Below are 17,373 nucleotides of genomic sequence, written 5' to 3' on the forward strand. Positions count from 1 at the left end.
TAAGAGAAAAATACTCTCCAAGAAAATCATGTCACAAATGTATGGTGATAAGTGCCCTGGCTATTCCACTGTTAAACGTTCGGCAGCTATGTTTAAGGCTGGTAGAACAAGCATTGATGATGTCCCTCAACGTCCACCAATGAAGATTCATTCCAGGAGATAGAAAAACTTATATTGTCAGGTAAACGTATTGCCATTGCTGAACTTGAGAAAGACAAAAGGTCTAAGCTATGGACCTACTGAAACTATTTTTTATGAACATTTACAGATGAATAAAATATCTGCTCGATGGGTGCCAAAGGTGTTAAATTCTGATCTAATGAAAAAATAAGTGACATTGCTAGAGGAAATTTAGAGCTAATGGAGGAGGATTTCGCTAAATTCAAAAAGAGATTAGTAAGAGGTGATGCTATATTGGTCTACCATTATGATCCCGAGTCCAAACGTCAATCCATGAAATGGTACCATTCCACTTTCAAGGCTTCAAGATCAGTGAAGAAAGTTATGGCCACTGTATTCTGGGATGCAAAAGGTGTGAACCTTGTTGATTACCTTGAAAGTCAAAAGAGGATTACCGGTACCTACTATGCTGAATTGCTTCATCGCCTGAAATATTCTATCAAAGAATAGTGGCGAGGAATGCTGACTACTGGAGTTCTACTACTTCATGACAAGGGGCGGTCGGGTGGCCTAGTGGTTAAAGCGTTTGTTCGTCACGCCGAATACCCGGGTTCGATTATCGACATAAGTACAATGTGTGAAGCCCATTTCTGGTGTCCCCCGTCGTGATATTCTTGGATTATTGCTAAAAGCGGCGTAAAACCACACACACTCTCTCACTTCAAGACAATGCATCTTCTCGCACCACTCGACTTGCAAAGGCTGCTGTGCGACAATGTGGATTAGAACACCTTCCTCACCCTCCATACTCGTCAGACCTGGCACCAAGGGATTTCCACCTGTTTCCAAAACTACAAGAACGCCTTCATAGAAAGACGTCGGGTAGCCAAGTGGTTAAAGCGTTTGCTCGTCGCGCCGAAGACCCGGGTTCCATTCCCGACATGGGTACAATGTGAAGCCAATTTCTGGTGTTCCCCGCCGTGATATTGCTAGAATATTGCTAAAAGCGGGGTAAACTCACTCACTCGTAGAAAGGCGCTGTGACGACAACGTAGACCTCAAAGCTGCCGTGAATGGGTTTTTCCGAGTGGCTCCAGAAAACTTCTTCCTGAATGGAATTGAAAAGCTTCATTATCAGTATGAGAAGTGTATTGAAAAGCAGGGAGATTATGTTGAAAAATAAAATTAGCCATGTGTGGTATCGTGGCGAACAGCTTCTCAGAAACCACGTCCCTGTATTTGCTCAAAGGGTAGAACATGATCTCGAACGATGTCATCCATGTGGCGTACGCCATTAAAATTGCCATTAACCATGATGAGTTGTGTCCCCCCCCGCCCCCCCCCCCCCCCCCCCCCCCCCCCATGAGCTGTGATGCCACCAAATACCATTTCACTTCTACCTACAAACTGAACGTTGAGTAACGCAAGCGTGTCTCACACCTTCTGTAGTCCCTTTCACGACCACCAGAGCTGTCCAGCTGAAACCTGGACTCATCTGTCAACAGTATACTGTCCGCGTCTTGTCTTCGGAACCTCACATGCTGTCTAGACCAAGATAGGCGTACCTGAAGGTGACGTGGAATCAACATTGGGCGTATCGCTGGACGTCGTGGCCGGATGTTGTGCTCCCTCAACCAGATGTGTACGGTTCTGCTATTAATTGGTCTCAAGCCAGGAATTGTCAGAGTTGTTAACGCGGCACGATTCCGTAATTGCACTGACCGACCATGGTTGTCTTGTTGGCGTAACATCACACGTGGACGACCGGTCAATGGCAAGTCATGAGTGTTGCCCGTCACCAAACAGATGATACTGTGTAACGATGAACCTTAAAACGTCTGGCAACCTCGTTTGGATCACACGTTGACCACGTTATCTTTCTCATTGACGTCGCCACCCTGTCTCACGGCCATCTGCAGTACGAACACCGTACTGACTCTCGTCAGAGAAAAGAACCCGCATCCATTGTTGTTGACGCCAACTGACATGGTTCAAAGCACGATGACGTCTGTTCTGACGGCGAGGTTGAGTCATCACTGGACCTCTTGCTGGTGACCTGCATCGGAATCCTCATTCTGTGCTGATGGTAGACGAATGCACGTTGAATTTTTGTTTGCACCCCACAAAAAAACAAAAAACACCCCCCCCCCCAAAAAAAACCCCAAAAACAAACCCCAAACAAACAACAAAACAAAACAAACCCACAAAAAACAAAAACAAACCCAAAACAAAACAAAACCCAACAACCAAAAAACAACAAAACAAAACAGTGTACGAGTTGATGGTAGATGATTCAACACTGTCTAGGTTGTTCGTTTCCTAAATGAGCTGATTGTCGTGGTAGCTTGACAGTATCTCATTTCTGCCTTGTTCCCGCCTTTCAAATAAGCGGTAAGCCAAATATGACACCATATTGAGAATATTTATCCTTCTAGAAATGATAGAAACAATTATGTCATGACACACATGACTAATTAATTGCCTCAATGTCCATGGTTCTGAAAGAAAAAGAATGATGTCAAATTGGCATTTAGTACGAAAGAACTTGGCATAAGCGTCATAGGAAATAATACTACATACTTGAATAAGGCCAGTATGTTAATTGAGGAAAACATCTGCCAAAACTGCGAATCAGTATTACAGTATCAACTTTTGACTCGAATCTAAACCTAAAGACATGTCCATTCCTCTTTTGTACTGGATTCCAGTGCTCCATAAACAGCCGTACAAAGAGAGAGATATTGCCGGGTTCAGCCAAGCCTCTATCTCAAAAGATTAACTGAACACGACCCGTAATACAGTCAAGGTCTTCTTTCTTTACATTCAAAGAAAGTATTTGAGACAAGTGGAATTAACACCATGTGGATTCTACAAATATAAAGGGATTTGCTTGAATTTCGATTATTTCAAAACATGATTTTTTCAACTTTATACACCCCTCTATCCCACATGATAAACTTCATTCCTCGATCTGCGGGGCATTTGTTAATAAATGTGGTAACTACATCTCTATTTTGAGAGATTTAGGACAAATTGTCCCATATGAAAGCAAATGCAGTTTACCATTATCTCAGTTTGGTTAGGTTGTATATTTTTATGTTAATATTATAATAATTTCATTGTAGGTCCTGTTGGTATGTGTTGTGTTAGTGCATTTCAATATAATTTCAAAATATTATATATACAATACATTATTATACATCTTATCCATATTTGACTTATTGTCTAGATGATTTGTTTGTTTGTTGTTTAACACCGCTCTCAGCAATATTCAAGCTATATGACTTCGGTCTGTAAATAATCGAGACTGGACAAAACGATCCAGTGTTTGATGTCATGGCCATCGATCCACGCAATTGGGAAACGATGACATGCATCAACCAAGTCAGCGAGCCTGGCCACCGACCTTCTCAGTCGCCTCTTACGACCAACATGTTTAAACGTGTTTATATTCTAAATGATTTTAAACATGTTTAAAATCTGAACATGTAAAAACATGTTTTAACGAGAAAAAAGCAGAAGCAGAAAAACCACAAGAATTCCTATAATACCAGAAGTAGTAGGGGAGACAGAACCACATACCCACACCACGGGCGAATGTGTCTGAACACCTTAATTGATACTCTGTGCAGCTTTCACTCTCAGTCTATATTAGACACTGGTCTAGCATTAGTCAAAGGTGACACTGTCATGCATTGTCCGTCGCTAGGTAACCTGTTGTTACCATGGAAATATAATCGATATCGTTAAAATCAATTACGCCCTCTTATTGGAAAGATTCGACTCAATCTCATTAAAATCAGATCTTAGTTCTCGCGGCCACTGAACAAAGGTCTGAGGACATCTCATACAGGTCACGTCAGAACGACCTTTCGCGAACTTTGACAGACCAATGAAATGGCCAACAAGAAGTCGACATAAGCCAATGAAGAAGAAGAAGTCTTTTATTTGTACTAAGGCCACTGGCCCATATACATTACATAAATTTGAAATAGTGTGGTACATGAAAAAAAGGTAATGTCAGGTACAAATTTACTGATTTACATGCTTTTCATAATTATGTCTTCTTTCATAGCTGTAATACAGGTATTTACATACTTTTCCAAGTAATTGTTGACATGAAGATGACAATGAGAAAGCAGCTTCCACGAGTTTTAAACGGGCGAATTCCATTTCAGACTACGCTTGAAAAATATGTTGCCAAAGTTCTCGATGAAAGTTTTCGGATCAAGTGCCGTGTAAGATGTCGTTCTGTCATTATTGTATAAACGCTTGAATTCAAGGCGTCTTAAAGTACACTTATTTTTTTATGAATAGTCTCCATATATACAATACAAGTCGCGTTTAACCAAAAAGAAAGAAAACACACTTTGAAGGTATTAACAAAAAAACAACCCCAAAAACCAACCCAACATCCCAGACACTTTTCCAAAATAACCTAGGACTCTACGCTTGGATCTGTGCAATGAGACCTGAATGTTTTAGGCATTAACAAAAATTTAGTTTAAAGCTATGAACAATAAACACGTGTTACACGACAGGGGTAAACGATGGGTAGAAACGCAGTTCCTGCAAGTTTGAAACAGATTTTTCAAACAGGCCATTTCAGCAATACATGGTTTATGATGTACCTCAGCATGTGTCAATGTCCTCAATTCAGGGAGGCCCTGTACGTGACAGAATGCAGTGGATATTTGTGGCACATCTATTTTAAAAAAAGGTGTTGGAGAATAAAATCACACCTTTGATGTATGTGACATTTATCATTCAAGATTGCTGGCCACACACAGGTCAGTCAAACAACACAAATATCGCCAGAAACAAGGTAGATTATACACGTACACATGCAAGTCATCTAACGCCATTGGACAGTCTCAAACTGTTCGTGTATCGTGGAGTTCTCCGTCAGCACAGAACTGGAAGGACAAGATAGGGTAAGGACCCATTCTGACACCCATAACTACATATTTCAAGAAATGAGCTGCACCTTAGAAATCCTTAAAGTTAAAACGTGTTCGTGTGAATGGGCTCCGGACAAAGTAAAAAGCAGGTTTATGATGTTTTCAAGGAGCGTTTTTCTAGTATGCGAAGACGTCTTTGACCCAAGTTCAGTGTCTCAGGAGTTGGTAAAGACAGTACATAATACTGAACAAATGAGTTAGGGATCATAACTTTTGTGTGTGATATTTTGTTGTAGATTAAAATTTCTTTTTAACAAAGATATCCCTAGATATACTCATGAACACTAACTTATTTTATCCAATATCTATAATGGTAAAAATATCGTCGTGGGTCTTCTTTTGAATTTGGAAATTAAAAAAAATCCGCCTCCTTAATCATTTTATCCACTACTCTCTACGACTGTAACAAAGAACATAGTCAATTTGTCAGTTATATGGAAATGTTCGATTATTTTCATTATGAAAAAAAAGTTTTCACTAACTTAAACTTTGAATGTTCCAGCGTGCCAAAACGACCTTCTCGCACACCCATCCTACTAGGTTGTGTTGTAGTATGTCATAGAGTTGTCCGTCCACTATGATAAGACATTGTAATGAATAATACAAGTATGTATTGGTGTTGAATTTGTCAGTAGCATGATCCAAGTGTGTGTCACAACTGCCATGCTGATCGCCATCGTCATCAATAAACCTTGTGTATAGTAATTACAAAAACTAAGTTTATATGTATAGTATATATACCTCAGATGACCCCTTTACCATGTTAACTTGCTGACGGTGTTGACAATTTTGGTCAAGTGGGCCAAGCGACGGGACCCGTGAAGATCCGGGGTAGAATAGGTCTTCAGCAACCCATGCTTGTCGTAAAAGGCGACTATGCTTGCCGTAAGAGGCGACTATGCTTGCCGTAAGAGGCGACTTACGGGATCAGGTGGTCAGGCTCGCTGACATGGTTGAAGCATGTCATCAATCCCAATTGCGTGGATCGATGCTCATGATGTCAATCACTGGAAGAGTGAATCGCCATTCATAGAGCCAAATATTTAGAAATGTAGAAAGGAACACCAGCTAACTTTCATTTTTTCCATCTACAGAACACTTCCTTGGACTATCTCCCGAATACACGAAAGTAACTGCATCGAACTGACGCAGATACATATTTTGATACAACTAGTAACAGGTATGTATGTTGTTAATATCTACAGTGGTGTTGACAGGTTGATTGGCATGTACTTCTGATAAAGACCCGTGAAAGTCTGGGTTAGAATAGGCCTTCAGCTTGTCATAAGAGGCGACAATGTTTGTAGTAAGAGGCGACTAACGGGATCGTATGGTCAGGTTCGCTGACTTGGTTGATGCATGGCATCGTATGCCAATTGCGTGGATCGATGCTCATGATGTCAATTACTGGATTGTCTGGTCCAGACTCTATTATTTACAGACCGCCGTGATATATCTGAAAAAATGCTGAATGCGGCGTTAAACAGCAATCAAACAAACAAACAAACAAACAAAACCTCTGATCAAACTAGGGGAGGTTGGGTAAAGTGTTCGCGTGTCACACCGAAGGTTTGGGTTCGATTCCTTACCTGGGTATAATCTGTGAAGTCCATTTCTGGTGTCCCCCGCCGTGATATTGCTGGAATATAGCTAAAAGCGGCCTAAACCCATACTCCCTCCCTCATTCAACAAATGTCAAAGTCCAAGGGTAGATTCTACAGCAGCTTTATTGACTTTTCGAAGGCTTTTGACAGAGTAAACCACAACTTACTTTTATAAAGCTTAAATCGAGTGAGAATAAATGGGAATTTTCTACGATTACTAACATCGATTACTATCTTATCATCATGTGATTTTAGCCCAAAACTTTTTATTATCTTTTTAAATGAACTCAGAGTGATATTGGAAAAAAATGGTGGTCAAGGCATATTTATGTGTAGTAGGATAAAACACGTCTGAGGGTTTTTATGCTATTTAAAACCCGCATCCGTGGTTTTATCCCAAGGATAAGGGTTTTAAATTTCACAAAAACCCGAGGAGAGGTGTTTTATCTCACTTATAAACCGAAAACACCATTTATCAACAAATTTATGTTTCAAACATACTTTCCATGAACCTTAGGGAACGGACGTAAAATATCTGTTGCTGGCAACGGTACTTTGGAAAAAGACATTCTAAAAACATTGTGAGTTACCAGCGCCTCTGTATCCTTGTGGTACACTCCCTGGGCTACAGATACGAGATCCGTCCTCGGGAATATAAAGAAAACATTTGTCATTTGATTTTACATTTCATTACATTGTGCTCAAATGCAAAATATGTTTCTAGCGAGAAATAGTCATTATATAACAACCCCGTGACATTATAAAATATTGTTTCGCAAATATGCCTGGGATGTCATATAATATAACCGCCCTGTTTATGAAATTAAAAACCCACTGGAGAACAATAGCATGACATTACTGGAGGTTGATGATAATGGTAGTGAGATACCACATCGTTTTGTATTTATAAATAATGTTCTTGAAAATGTTTCTGTATCCACTGGAATGGAAATAAATTTAAACAAAACTAAAAATGTGTTTCGATGAGCTGGGATATTGAAAAGCTACGAAAATGGCAGAGAAATAATACTATATATACATGTCATGTAATTTCTATTACATGTACAATGTAATTTATGTAATATATGTAATAGTTCGGTGCGTCTTGGAAAGACAGGAATACCTAAAACGTTTAGTAGTGTATAACCCGTGAAGATCCGGGTAGAGAATAGCAACCCATGCTTGTCATAAGAGGCGACTAAGGGGATCGGGTGGTGAGGCTCGCTGACTTGGTTGAAGCATGCCATCGTATCCCAATTGCGTGCTCATAATATTAATCACAGGATCATCTTATCCAAACTAGATTTTTTTATACAGACCGCCGTCATACAGCTAAAATATTGCTGCGTGCGGCGTTAAACAACAAACAAACAAATGTTGCCAGAAATGATAAGCGAATCTTGGGATACAGTGCTTCAATGTGAATTCGACAGTGAATTCTAGTTAGAATAGGTCCCCAGTTACCTATTCCGGTCGTAAAAGGCCACCAAATGGATCGCGTGCTCAGGTTCGCTGACTTGGTTGATGCATGCATTCTGTCCCTACGGCGTAGGACGTTGCTCATAATATCAATCATTGTATTGTCTGGTCCAAACTCGATTATTTACAAATTCAGAAATATTTTCCACTGACCTAAGATGCTATAGTTTCCTATTATGTATCTTATGATGCAAGAATGAGTTCGACATTGGTTCGAATCCCATATTGATCTTTGGTTGCCAGAACCATTCCCATGGTCGTTGGTTTCCCAAGGGTAAATGTATACGACCCGTGTCATGCTCGGAACCCTTCCCCACATGAAGCTGACACACAGTGTGACTGAAATCCAGTTCAAACTGCGTTAAGTCCATCTTACTATCATCTTCCATCCAAAGTAGTGGAAATACTGAACGTTTATACATGGGATTCACACATCTATTTATACGAAGTTCGTGATTAAAATATCAAACGTGCAAGTCCCATTGTCGTGTTATAATAAAGGAGTGAGTGAGTTGGGTTAAAAGTCGCTTTTAACAGTATTCCAGTTATATCGCGGCGTGTCAGTTTAATGTGGGAGGAAACCCCGAAGTGATGCAGGTCTCAGACGTTTACCACTTCGGTGAAACCCACGAGCACGGTGCTGACAAACCTAGAAACATAATCGGGACGAACCGGGATTCGAACCCACAATCCTAGATTTCTGGCGTGCCTAAGGGGCGCAACTCTGCACAGCGAATCCCGGCGCCTTAGACGACTGGGCCACCGTGCCCCTATAATAAAGGACGTTATATATACTACTCAAAAGAAGTCAGAACCCATTTGTCAGATACCTTAAAATCACAAATGCCACGGATGAATTCTCCCACAAACCAATGCATTTAATGGATTAGTCCCGATCATACCCCATCTGTCTGACACCTCATGAAGAATATAAAACTTATAATAAATCAATAAAAACACTTTCATTGTGTGTCATAGGCTTTACGAGTTACATAAATAATGCAACAAGGTGTAGTGTATTGCTACATCAAGGTATATTACATGGATACGTCATTTAACACTTTGGAACCGATTACCAGAGTCAATCCAATTTCACAAGTCTGCTAACAGCGTCCAAATATTGCATCGGGGTCTTGACCCCCTGCGCCATCTGGTCTTTGAGCCTGCCACGGCATCTCTGGAGCATACACAAGATAATGATACATAATGATCCTACTCTGGCATGGATGGTATTAACTTGATTCCACATATCAGGACTGGCAGTGGATGTTCTAGACTAACATTTAGTCTATGAAATCTTGTATTACACAATACCCTTCCTGACTCTAAAAAAAATAAAAAAATTACCGATGCCGATTTCATGTGGAATAGAGCTCGCTGGAGCTGGCTAGATTTGCTTTTGTATACGTGTCTAGATTGTGTTTTTTTATAAAATAAATATATTCCACTGTCTTTGTGCAGGACTATGAATGTTCATCCATGTAGATAACCGATGCTGTCTGTAGAGCTCGCAGCTGGGCATCGGTCGTAAAGACCACCGTCCTGTCTTCATCATAACCGTAAATAGCAAGAACCTGTCTCGATCCAGAGTTTGTATCCACCTCCCCTCCTGTTCAACATCAGCACGGTTCTGTGACAGTCTGGGAAAGGTGTGGCTTCTATGTCTGTAGAGAGCGCTGGCAAGGGATGAATAGGATGGGAGTGAAGGTGTGTCCTGTAGATCTTACTTGAGCACTTCGTCCTGGTGGGGAGATGGTATCGGTAGGGTCGGTGCTTCTCGGGCTCTTGTCCCCAGTCTGCTGACGAACCTGGCACCATTTGTGTCTGCTGGTTCCTCATAGTCACCGAGTATCGTGCATGTTCCTGTACCTGTCTTAATGGCGCATCTCCAAGCATCGCATGATCTTGATCTTCCCTGTCTTTCATTCTGATATAGGTAATCTGTCATCACAAAGAAACAGAGACGTGTGTTGAGTCCTTCTAAACAACACAAAGTGAATAAGAACAGTTACCTTGATTTAATAAAAAAAAGGTTAAAGATCAATGTAGAAATCCCTCATTGGCCAAGGGACATTGCACTATGCATGTGAGAAATAACCGGCGTTCTTTCATGTGTATTACTAATGATTTCTGTCATAAATGACACATGGTTATAAATGTATATGGAGGTCTTAATCCCTTAATGACGTCAAAACGTTGTGATCCGGCCGGATCTTTAGTGAAAGTAGTGCAAAAAGACCCAGCAACTTGATAATCATCTAATGAAGACTGGCGCTTGTCTTTATCCAAGTCAAGAGGCAGACCCCACGCCAAGTTTTGATGTCGATAGATTATATCAATGTCCCGTAGGTGACATTAATGCCATTATTAAGAGAAGACAGGGCACTATCTCCCTGACATGGTGTTTAATGTCTTATTGAAGGAAGAATAATAATTTCCTTTTTAGAATTTAAAGGTCGTTTAACCGATATGCTGCGCAATATACACGCGATCAGGATGTCAGAGAAATAACGGCGTTCAAATCAAGCCGGATATTATATATTTTATCATGCTTTGGTGGTATTTAAGAAGCAAGTTCTCTAATTCGATCTTTTCTTAAATTGGATAAATAGGATTTGAGTTCAAAATACGTATATGTTTTTGAACGGGCTAAAACATATCGTAAAAATGTGTATTTTAACACGTTTACAAAATTAATATTTGGCGAGCACGAGACGAATATTGACAGCATGTACCACATTATCAACCCTGTGGGGTTCCTGGCTAGACTTGATCCACAGCAACCTTTGCTGCTCGCAAGAAGCGACAAAAATGGATCGGGTGGTCAGACTCAGTGATTTGGTTCATTGCGTGTCACCGTAACAGGGCGGCATGGATCGTTGCTCATAATATCAATCACTGGATTTTCTGGTCAAAAGGTATGAATAAAAAAAAAGTGTAGTACTCTGCGGGCGTGAACTTTTCGTTTTGATGTTTCAAGGTCGCTATAACTAGGACCCCTACATTTTTTCAGTTTGATTTTTAAATTGAAGTAATATTATCTTACCTGATGGTTTCTGTAGACTTTTATTTAATAAATTCGGTAAGAGATATATAAATATTTTTTGTAATGTTCATTTGTCTCATTGTTTTTTGCACCAGTGCTACATGTATTTGAGATGTCTTTAACATCATAATCATATTAGTCGTATACCCTGTTGTATTAAAGTGACAATAATTGTTTTGTTAAAATCTGTTATATATTATTTTTTTAGGAAATTGGATTTTTTTATCAAATTTTCCGACACACAAGTAAAGGTTGTTGTTTCTTTAACAAAAAAATATATTTTACTTGGAAAATACATGGCCTCCTTTGTATGAAGAAGATACTAGTATTTCCCATGTCATGGATGACAGAATGTTTGACTTGAAATGTTTTCATCCATTATAAAACATCAGGCCATACCTAATTGACATCAAATAACCGTCCATTCATTACACACAAGCAGATCAAAGCCTATCGTTTAGTGAGTGTCTTGCATTTCCCTAATCTATATTACTGACCTGTTTGACGAATGCTATTAAGTTTAGAACTGAATGTCACAGAACTAAATCAAGTATTTGAAGTTTTGGAGCTCTGGAGTTTTGCCAACCCACGTCAAGGCAAGCATTGCATCTGTTCAATATTTATGCGCGTGTTTTTTTTGGAAACGAAAGCGAGTTTTTTCTGGCGATCAATGAGGCCTGTGACGTATTATGCACATTGGGAGCTGGGTTGTTATCGAAAAGAACGAATTGTTCCCCAAAATTCTTGAAAAAATTAATTTGCTTTATATTGTTTAAAAAAAGAAACTGTCTGTAAAAAAGCACATTGTTGCAATGTGTTCTTTAGGAAACAATATTTTGGCTAATAAACAAAATATATCTGTTTTTTACGGAAGCCTTTTAGGGCCATTTGTTTTTAAATTTTTTTTCCGATACTATCTTGAAATATCATGATACTAAGTTGAAATTTCAAGGTACCATCTTGAGAATTTTATAGTGCTAGCCCACTATCAATCCGCAGTTTAAAATGGATACCGCACTCAGATACAGTATACTGACTCCGAGCCGGCCAGTCCTTGTTTTATCCACTAAATGCCGAGCGCCAGGCAGGGTACCAATAAGTACCATCTTTTAACGTCTCTTGGTTTGATTGAACGACCGCCCTCCCGCTCTTCGGTCAGACGCTCTATGCACCAGGCCACGGCAGCGGTCCGCTATACAAGCAATAGGAAACAACATAATTAGCACAGTGATTTCTCTAGCTAAGAATTTCGACACCAATGCATATATTCCAAGGCTTAAAACATATTGTTGAAAAATGAAGAAACGAATCCCATAAACCTATGGCCTCTTTCAAATTAGGGTTAATCTTTTGTAAGGGCATGCAATCCAACAGTTCCATGAAGAAAAACAAGCCACATTTTACACGTGCTGGAGTAGCTGTACTTGAGGATAGATTTCATGCAGAATTCAATATTTCTATTGAATTCTATTTCAGTAGGAACCGAAAGGAGTAAAAAGCACGTTCTTCTGATTAATAATAAATGATGTCAACATATCAGTGTATGGTCGATCATGCGCATCACGCAAAAAAATACAAGCAGCGTATTGAATCTATACCAGAATCATTGATGGTTTCGTGTAAACGTACACAGATATATCATAGGTACGAGGCGCGCTAGACGCCTTTGCCCTATTGAGCAGCGGCCAACCCTTAAAACGCGGCCACAATAGAATAAAGCACAACCAAATTTTTCTTCACAAAAAAAGATGCCATTTATGCTTTAGAAAATGCTGGTTGTGGTGATTTCTTTTGGTGGCAGACACATTTTTTTGTGGTAAAATGGAAATTTTTGTGTCAAATTCAAATAAATGACTCTAAACAAGTCGGTTTGCATATTGGAATACTTATTTTAGCACGAAATCAATGGACATAGGAAACCTACAACAGAATAAATAAACAATAAGCAGAATTGTTTTAAATCTAGTTATGAACCCAAATGTGTAAAAAATATGAAAGAATCACTCTATTTTCATTTTCAAATTATTTCAAAACTGAAGATAAAGTAACGTCTATATTGACAATCATGTCGTGTGATATATCAAAATGTGCCTGAATGGTTTAGGAGCTTATAAAAAATCCACAATTAATGTAGGTATAATATGATGTATTAAATTTGGGTAAATGTGCTGCCCCCCCCCCCCCCCCCCCCCATCTTGTTAAAAAACCCACAAATATGTAATAACATATTAAAAACATTTATTTATACAACACTTACATTCTTGTACACCAAATTTCATTTGGACACATGAATCGTATAAGTATCTTACATATATGAGCCTGAGAGGGTTGATTTATCCAATATGGCAAACAAAATGGCCCCCAAGATGGCCAAAACAGGAAAATTATCGTCTTCACTTCGGAATGTATGAGAAATTAAATGTCAATTTTGGTTTTGACCAGGAACTCCATCTATCATGCTATTATCGCCGATGTTATATACTATAATTGTTGATCATATTGCCTTACTAATTATCACTTACTAACTATCAATCTCATATTATTTCAATATTGTTAGTCACTCATTAACAAATCCATTATGTTTCTCAAATGCAGTAAGATGCATTTTGTCACTGTCACCATCATGTGAAGAGTAGGGCAGTGTTCAGTGCGTGGCAGTCCAGGACTCTTGAGACGGCACATGATCTGTCACTGTAGATGAGATAAGTGCTGTGTCTGGGTTCACGCGTACATCATCACATTGTTCCCACTGGATTCTCCGAACTAGGGTTTGTACAGGACTGTGCAGCCATATTGTCGTCTGAAACAGAGCTCCAAACATGTGTTGCTTGAAAGCATCTTCTGTATGTGGGAGCATTGTGTCTGCCTTGTCACTGTTGGAGGCCTGAAATATAGCCTAGGTCATCCAGGGTGTTTGATGTTTTTACTTGTATAGCAGGAGGACGAAGGACTAGCAGAGTTTAGGGGCACTTCTAGGGGATTCAATCCAAACTGATGTTCTTCAACATGTCAGTATGTGTCAGATATGTTGAGAAAGCTGTCTTCTATGAATTTATGACCAGACATCATCCTAATAATATCACATATTTTTTCACAGGTTTCTTCTACATTACAACCAGCAGAAGGCAACTGCCTTTCACTTACTAAGACATAACAGACGATAACCAGTCTCGATTATCTCAGCTCTGTACAATTACGCTACTGAAGCTTGGGTCCCATCCAATGTATCGTTAAGTGATACAAGACTGTTCAAATAATTTGCATAAGATCTTATCCTTATCATCATCTCAGCAAATAATATCTAATATTATCTGTGTCACACAATATTAGTAGCGGGCACTCTCATCCCACCCACCCCCCCTTCTAACCCTTTAAATTGTATAATGCGACAACATCAACACCAAGCAAGAGCTAAAACATGCCCGTTCAAATATGTGCATTTCTACAATCCTTGCACGAATCTTGCTTGCTGCTGTATTTATCAAAGCAGAGATGAATTATTCAGATAATCAAGTATGAAATGTCTACATATGTTTCGATTGGACATCATACAACGGTTGACATTTTTTTCTGACTCTTCCAGACTCTTTGTGAGTTTGTATAACGATTGGAGGACAGAAGATATATGTAAACGTACCTCGTGTTGACTCGCGAACGGGACGGGGTAGCTAATGAATGGCACCAATAACGGTATTCCACACTTTTCATGTACATGATGTTCAAAACATCTTTATGTTTTGGGATATTGATCCCCTGACATGTGTTACATGTTATTAACGTGTAAAGTTAAAACACACAAAGACTTTGTTCCTTTTGGGACTTAAACATAAATCCTAAGCACAAAGGAGCTAAACATGTTGAGCACCTGTTACATACTTAAACACATTTTTACAGTGTCTTAATGTGGTAACATATTATGGACACGACCATTAAAATTCAGTATTGCAGCAGATAACAGAACAACATATTTCATATATAATATAGAATGTACTAGATTTGAAGGTGATAGGGATCATTATAAAGTTACTGTAAATCTGAAGGTACCATATATGAGTGATTGATTCTGTTCATGTGTGTAACCCTCATGTGTGTCTGGATTCCTGGGGAAATCTATGATCGTGGTTCGAATCCCAGATTCACCCTGGTGATGTTCTACAGGTTTACCAGGACCATACCCGTGCTCGTGGTAAATGTCTAAAACCTTTCCTCCCATGCTGTGATATAACTGAAATACTATTCACATGAAATTATTGCGTGAAAAGGTAAAGCCATCGTAAAATATGAAACCTAGAGTGAATAAATCATACGGTTTTTATGTCAGCGTTTCTCAGCCGACAGATCGCAGTTTTATTTCCGACGAATCTGATTTTCGTAATTTTAGCCCCCAAAAGTACTGCTTCATGGATTCCACGATACTGGGCCTGAATGAATAAATGCAGTGTCTGAAGTCAGCAAGAGTTTGTTGGAGCTAACCAATCGCATGAGAACGATGGTACGCCAACCAATCGTTGTTTGTGTGAATATGACGGTACGCTAACCAATCGTTGTTAGTGTGAATATGACGGTACGCTAACCAATCGTTGTTAGTGTGAATATGACGGTACGCTAACCAATCGTTGTTAGTGTGAATATGACGGTACGCTAACCAATCGTTGTAAGGGTGAATATGACGGTACGCTAACCAATCGTTGTTAGTTCAAGTACGACGGTACGTTTTAGTGTGAATATGACGGTACGCTAACCTACCGTAGTTTGAGTGTGTATGACAGAACCCTGACCAACTGTAGTTAGTGTGAGTATGACAGGACGCTAACAAACCGCAGTTAGTGTGAGTATGACGGTACGCTAACAAACCGCAGTTAGTGTGAGCATTTCAGTTTGCTAACAAACCATTGTAAGTGTGGCGGAATGCTAAAAAACCGCAATTAGTGTGAGAATGACGGTGCGCTAACAAACCGCAGTTAGTGTGAGTATTTCAGTTTGCTAACAAACCATTGTAAGTGTGGCGGAATGCTAACAAACCGCAATTAGTGTGAGAATGACGGTGCGCTAACAAATCGCAATTAGTGTGAGAATGACGGTACGCTAACAAACCGCAGTTAGTGTGAGTATGACGGTACGCTAACAAACCGCAGTAAGCGTGAGTATGACAGTATGCTAACAAACCGCGGATAGTGTGAGTCTGACGATACGCTAACAAACCGCGGATAGTGTGAGTCTGACGATTCGCTTACAAACCGCGGATTGTGTGAGTCTGACGGTAAATGAGTGACATGCCCCATGAATACCGCCCGTACCTGGAGCACGTGCGGACAAACCAAGGACTATAATTGGGCCGAATCTGGGAATAAGCCCACTGATCCTGGAAGCTTCAGGGATAAACTTGCATTATATCACCCTCTTGTGTTATTTAAATAATATGCTTTTCATCCTGGTATTAATTTTAAGTGTAAATCATCCTCTTGAAAAAGGTAATTGCAGTTTATTGAACGTGTAAACATACACGATCATGACTTAATTTAATGAAATAAATAATGTGCGATGCGCTGTCAAGACAAAGTGTCCAATTGTTTTTTTTTACATGTCCACCAATATTGATGGGCAATCGTTGTTCAATTTCCCGTGTGGATATTTTTACTCAAACATGAATAAAATATTATGCATAGAGGATTTTTCTAAATTGCATTTGCATGTTCAGGTTGTCAAGTTGTGTAACGCATGCGCAGCCAAAGCAGCAACCGGAAATCGTCTGCATCTAAACAAGAAGTGACAGGTACAAAGTGAACACTCCGCCAAACTGTAACACTTCAGTGGTCACTGCCATACACGGAAACTATCAAATAACCTACTCAGAATTCAATCTCCTTTTAAAATGGCTGTAGTCATTTAAGGTAATCAATAACCGATGGCGTTGTTTAATAGAATTCGATTTGGGCTATTTAGACTCAAAACCCGCAAAACATGTTCAGTGAGTATGAGTCTCAGAGGTTCTCATTAAATTGTAACACTATCCATTAATAATATCTATCCCGTTATAAATATATACTAGCCTTTCACTCCCCAGACACTCGGATATAACTTGCATGTACCTAAAAGCATCCTTAAAGTTTTAGTTATTTGATGGCAGGAGCTTTAAATGGCGACCGGTGATTGTATTGGGAGC

This window comes from Haliotis rufescens, unplaced genomic scaffold (assembly GCF_023055435.1).
Source record: "Haliotis rufescens isolate VD_foot unplaced genomic scaffold, xgHalRufe1.0.p SCAF_1, whole genome shotgun sequence".
NCBI classification, from domain to species: Eukaryota; Metazoa; Mollusca; class Gastropoda; order Lepetellida; family Haliotidae; genus Haliotis; species Haliotis rufescens.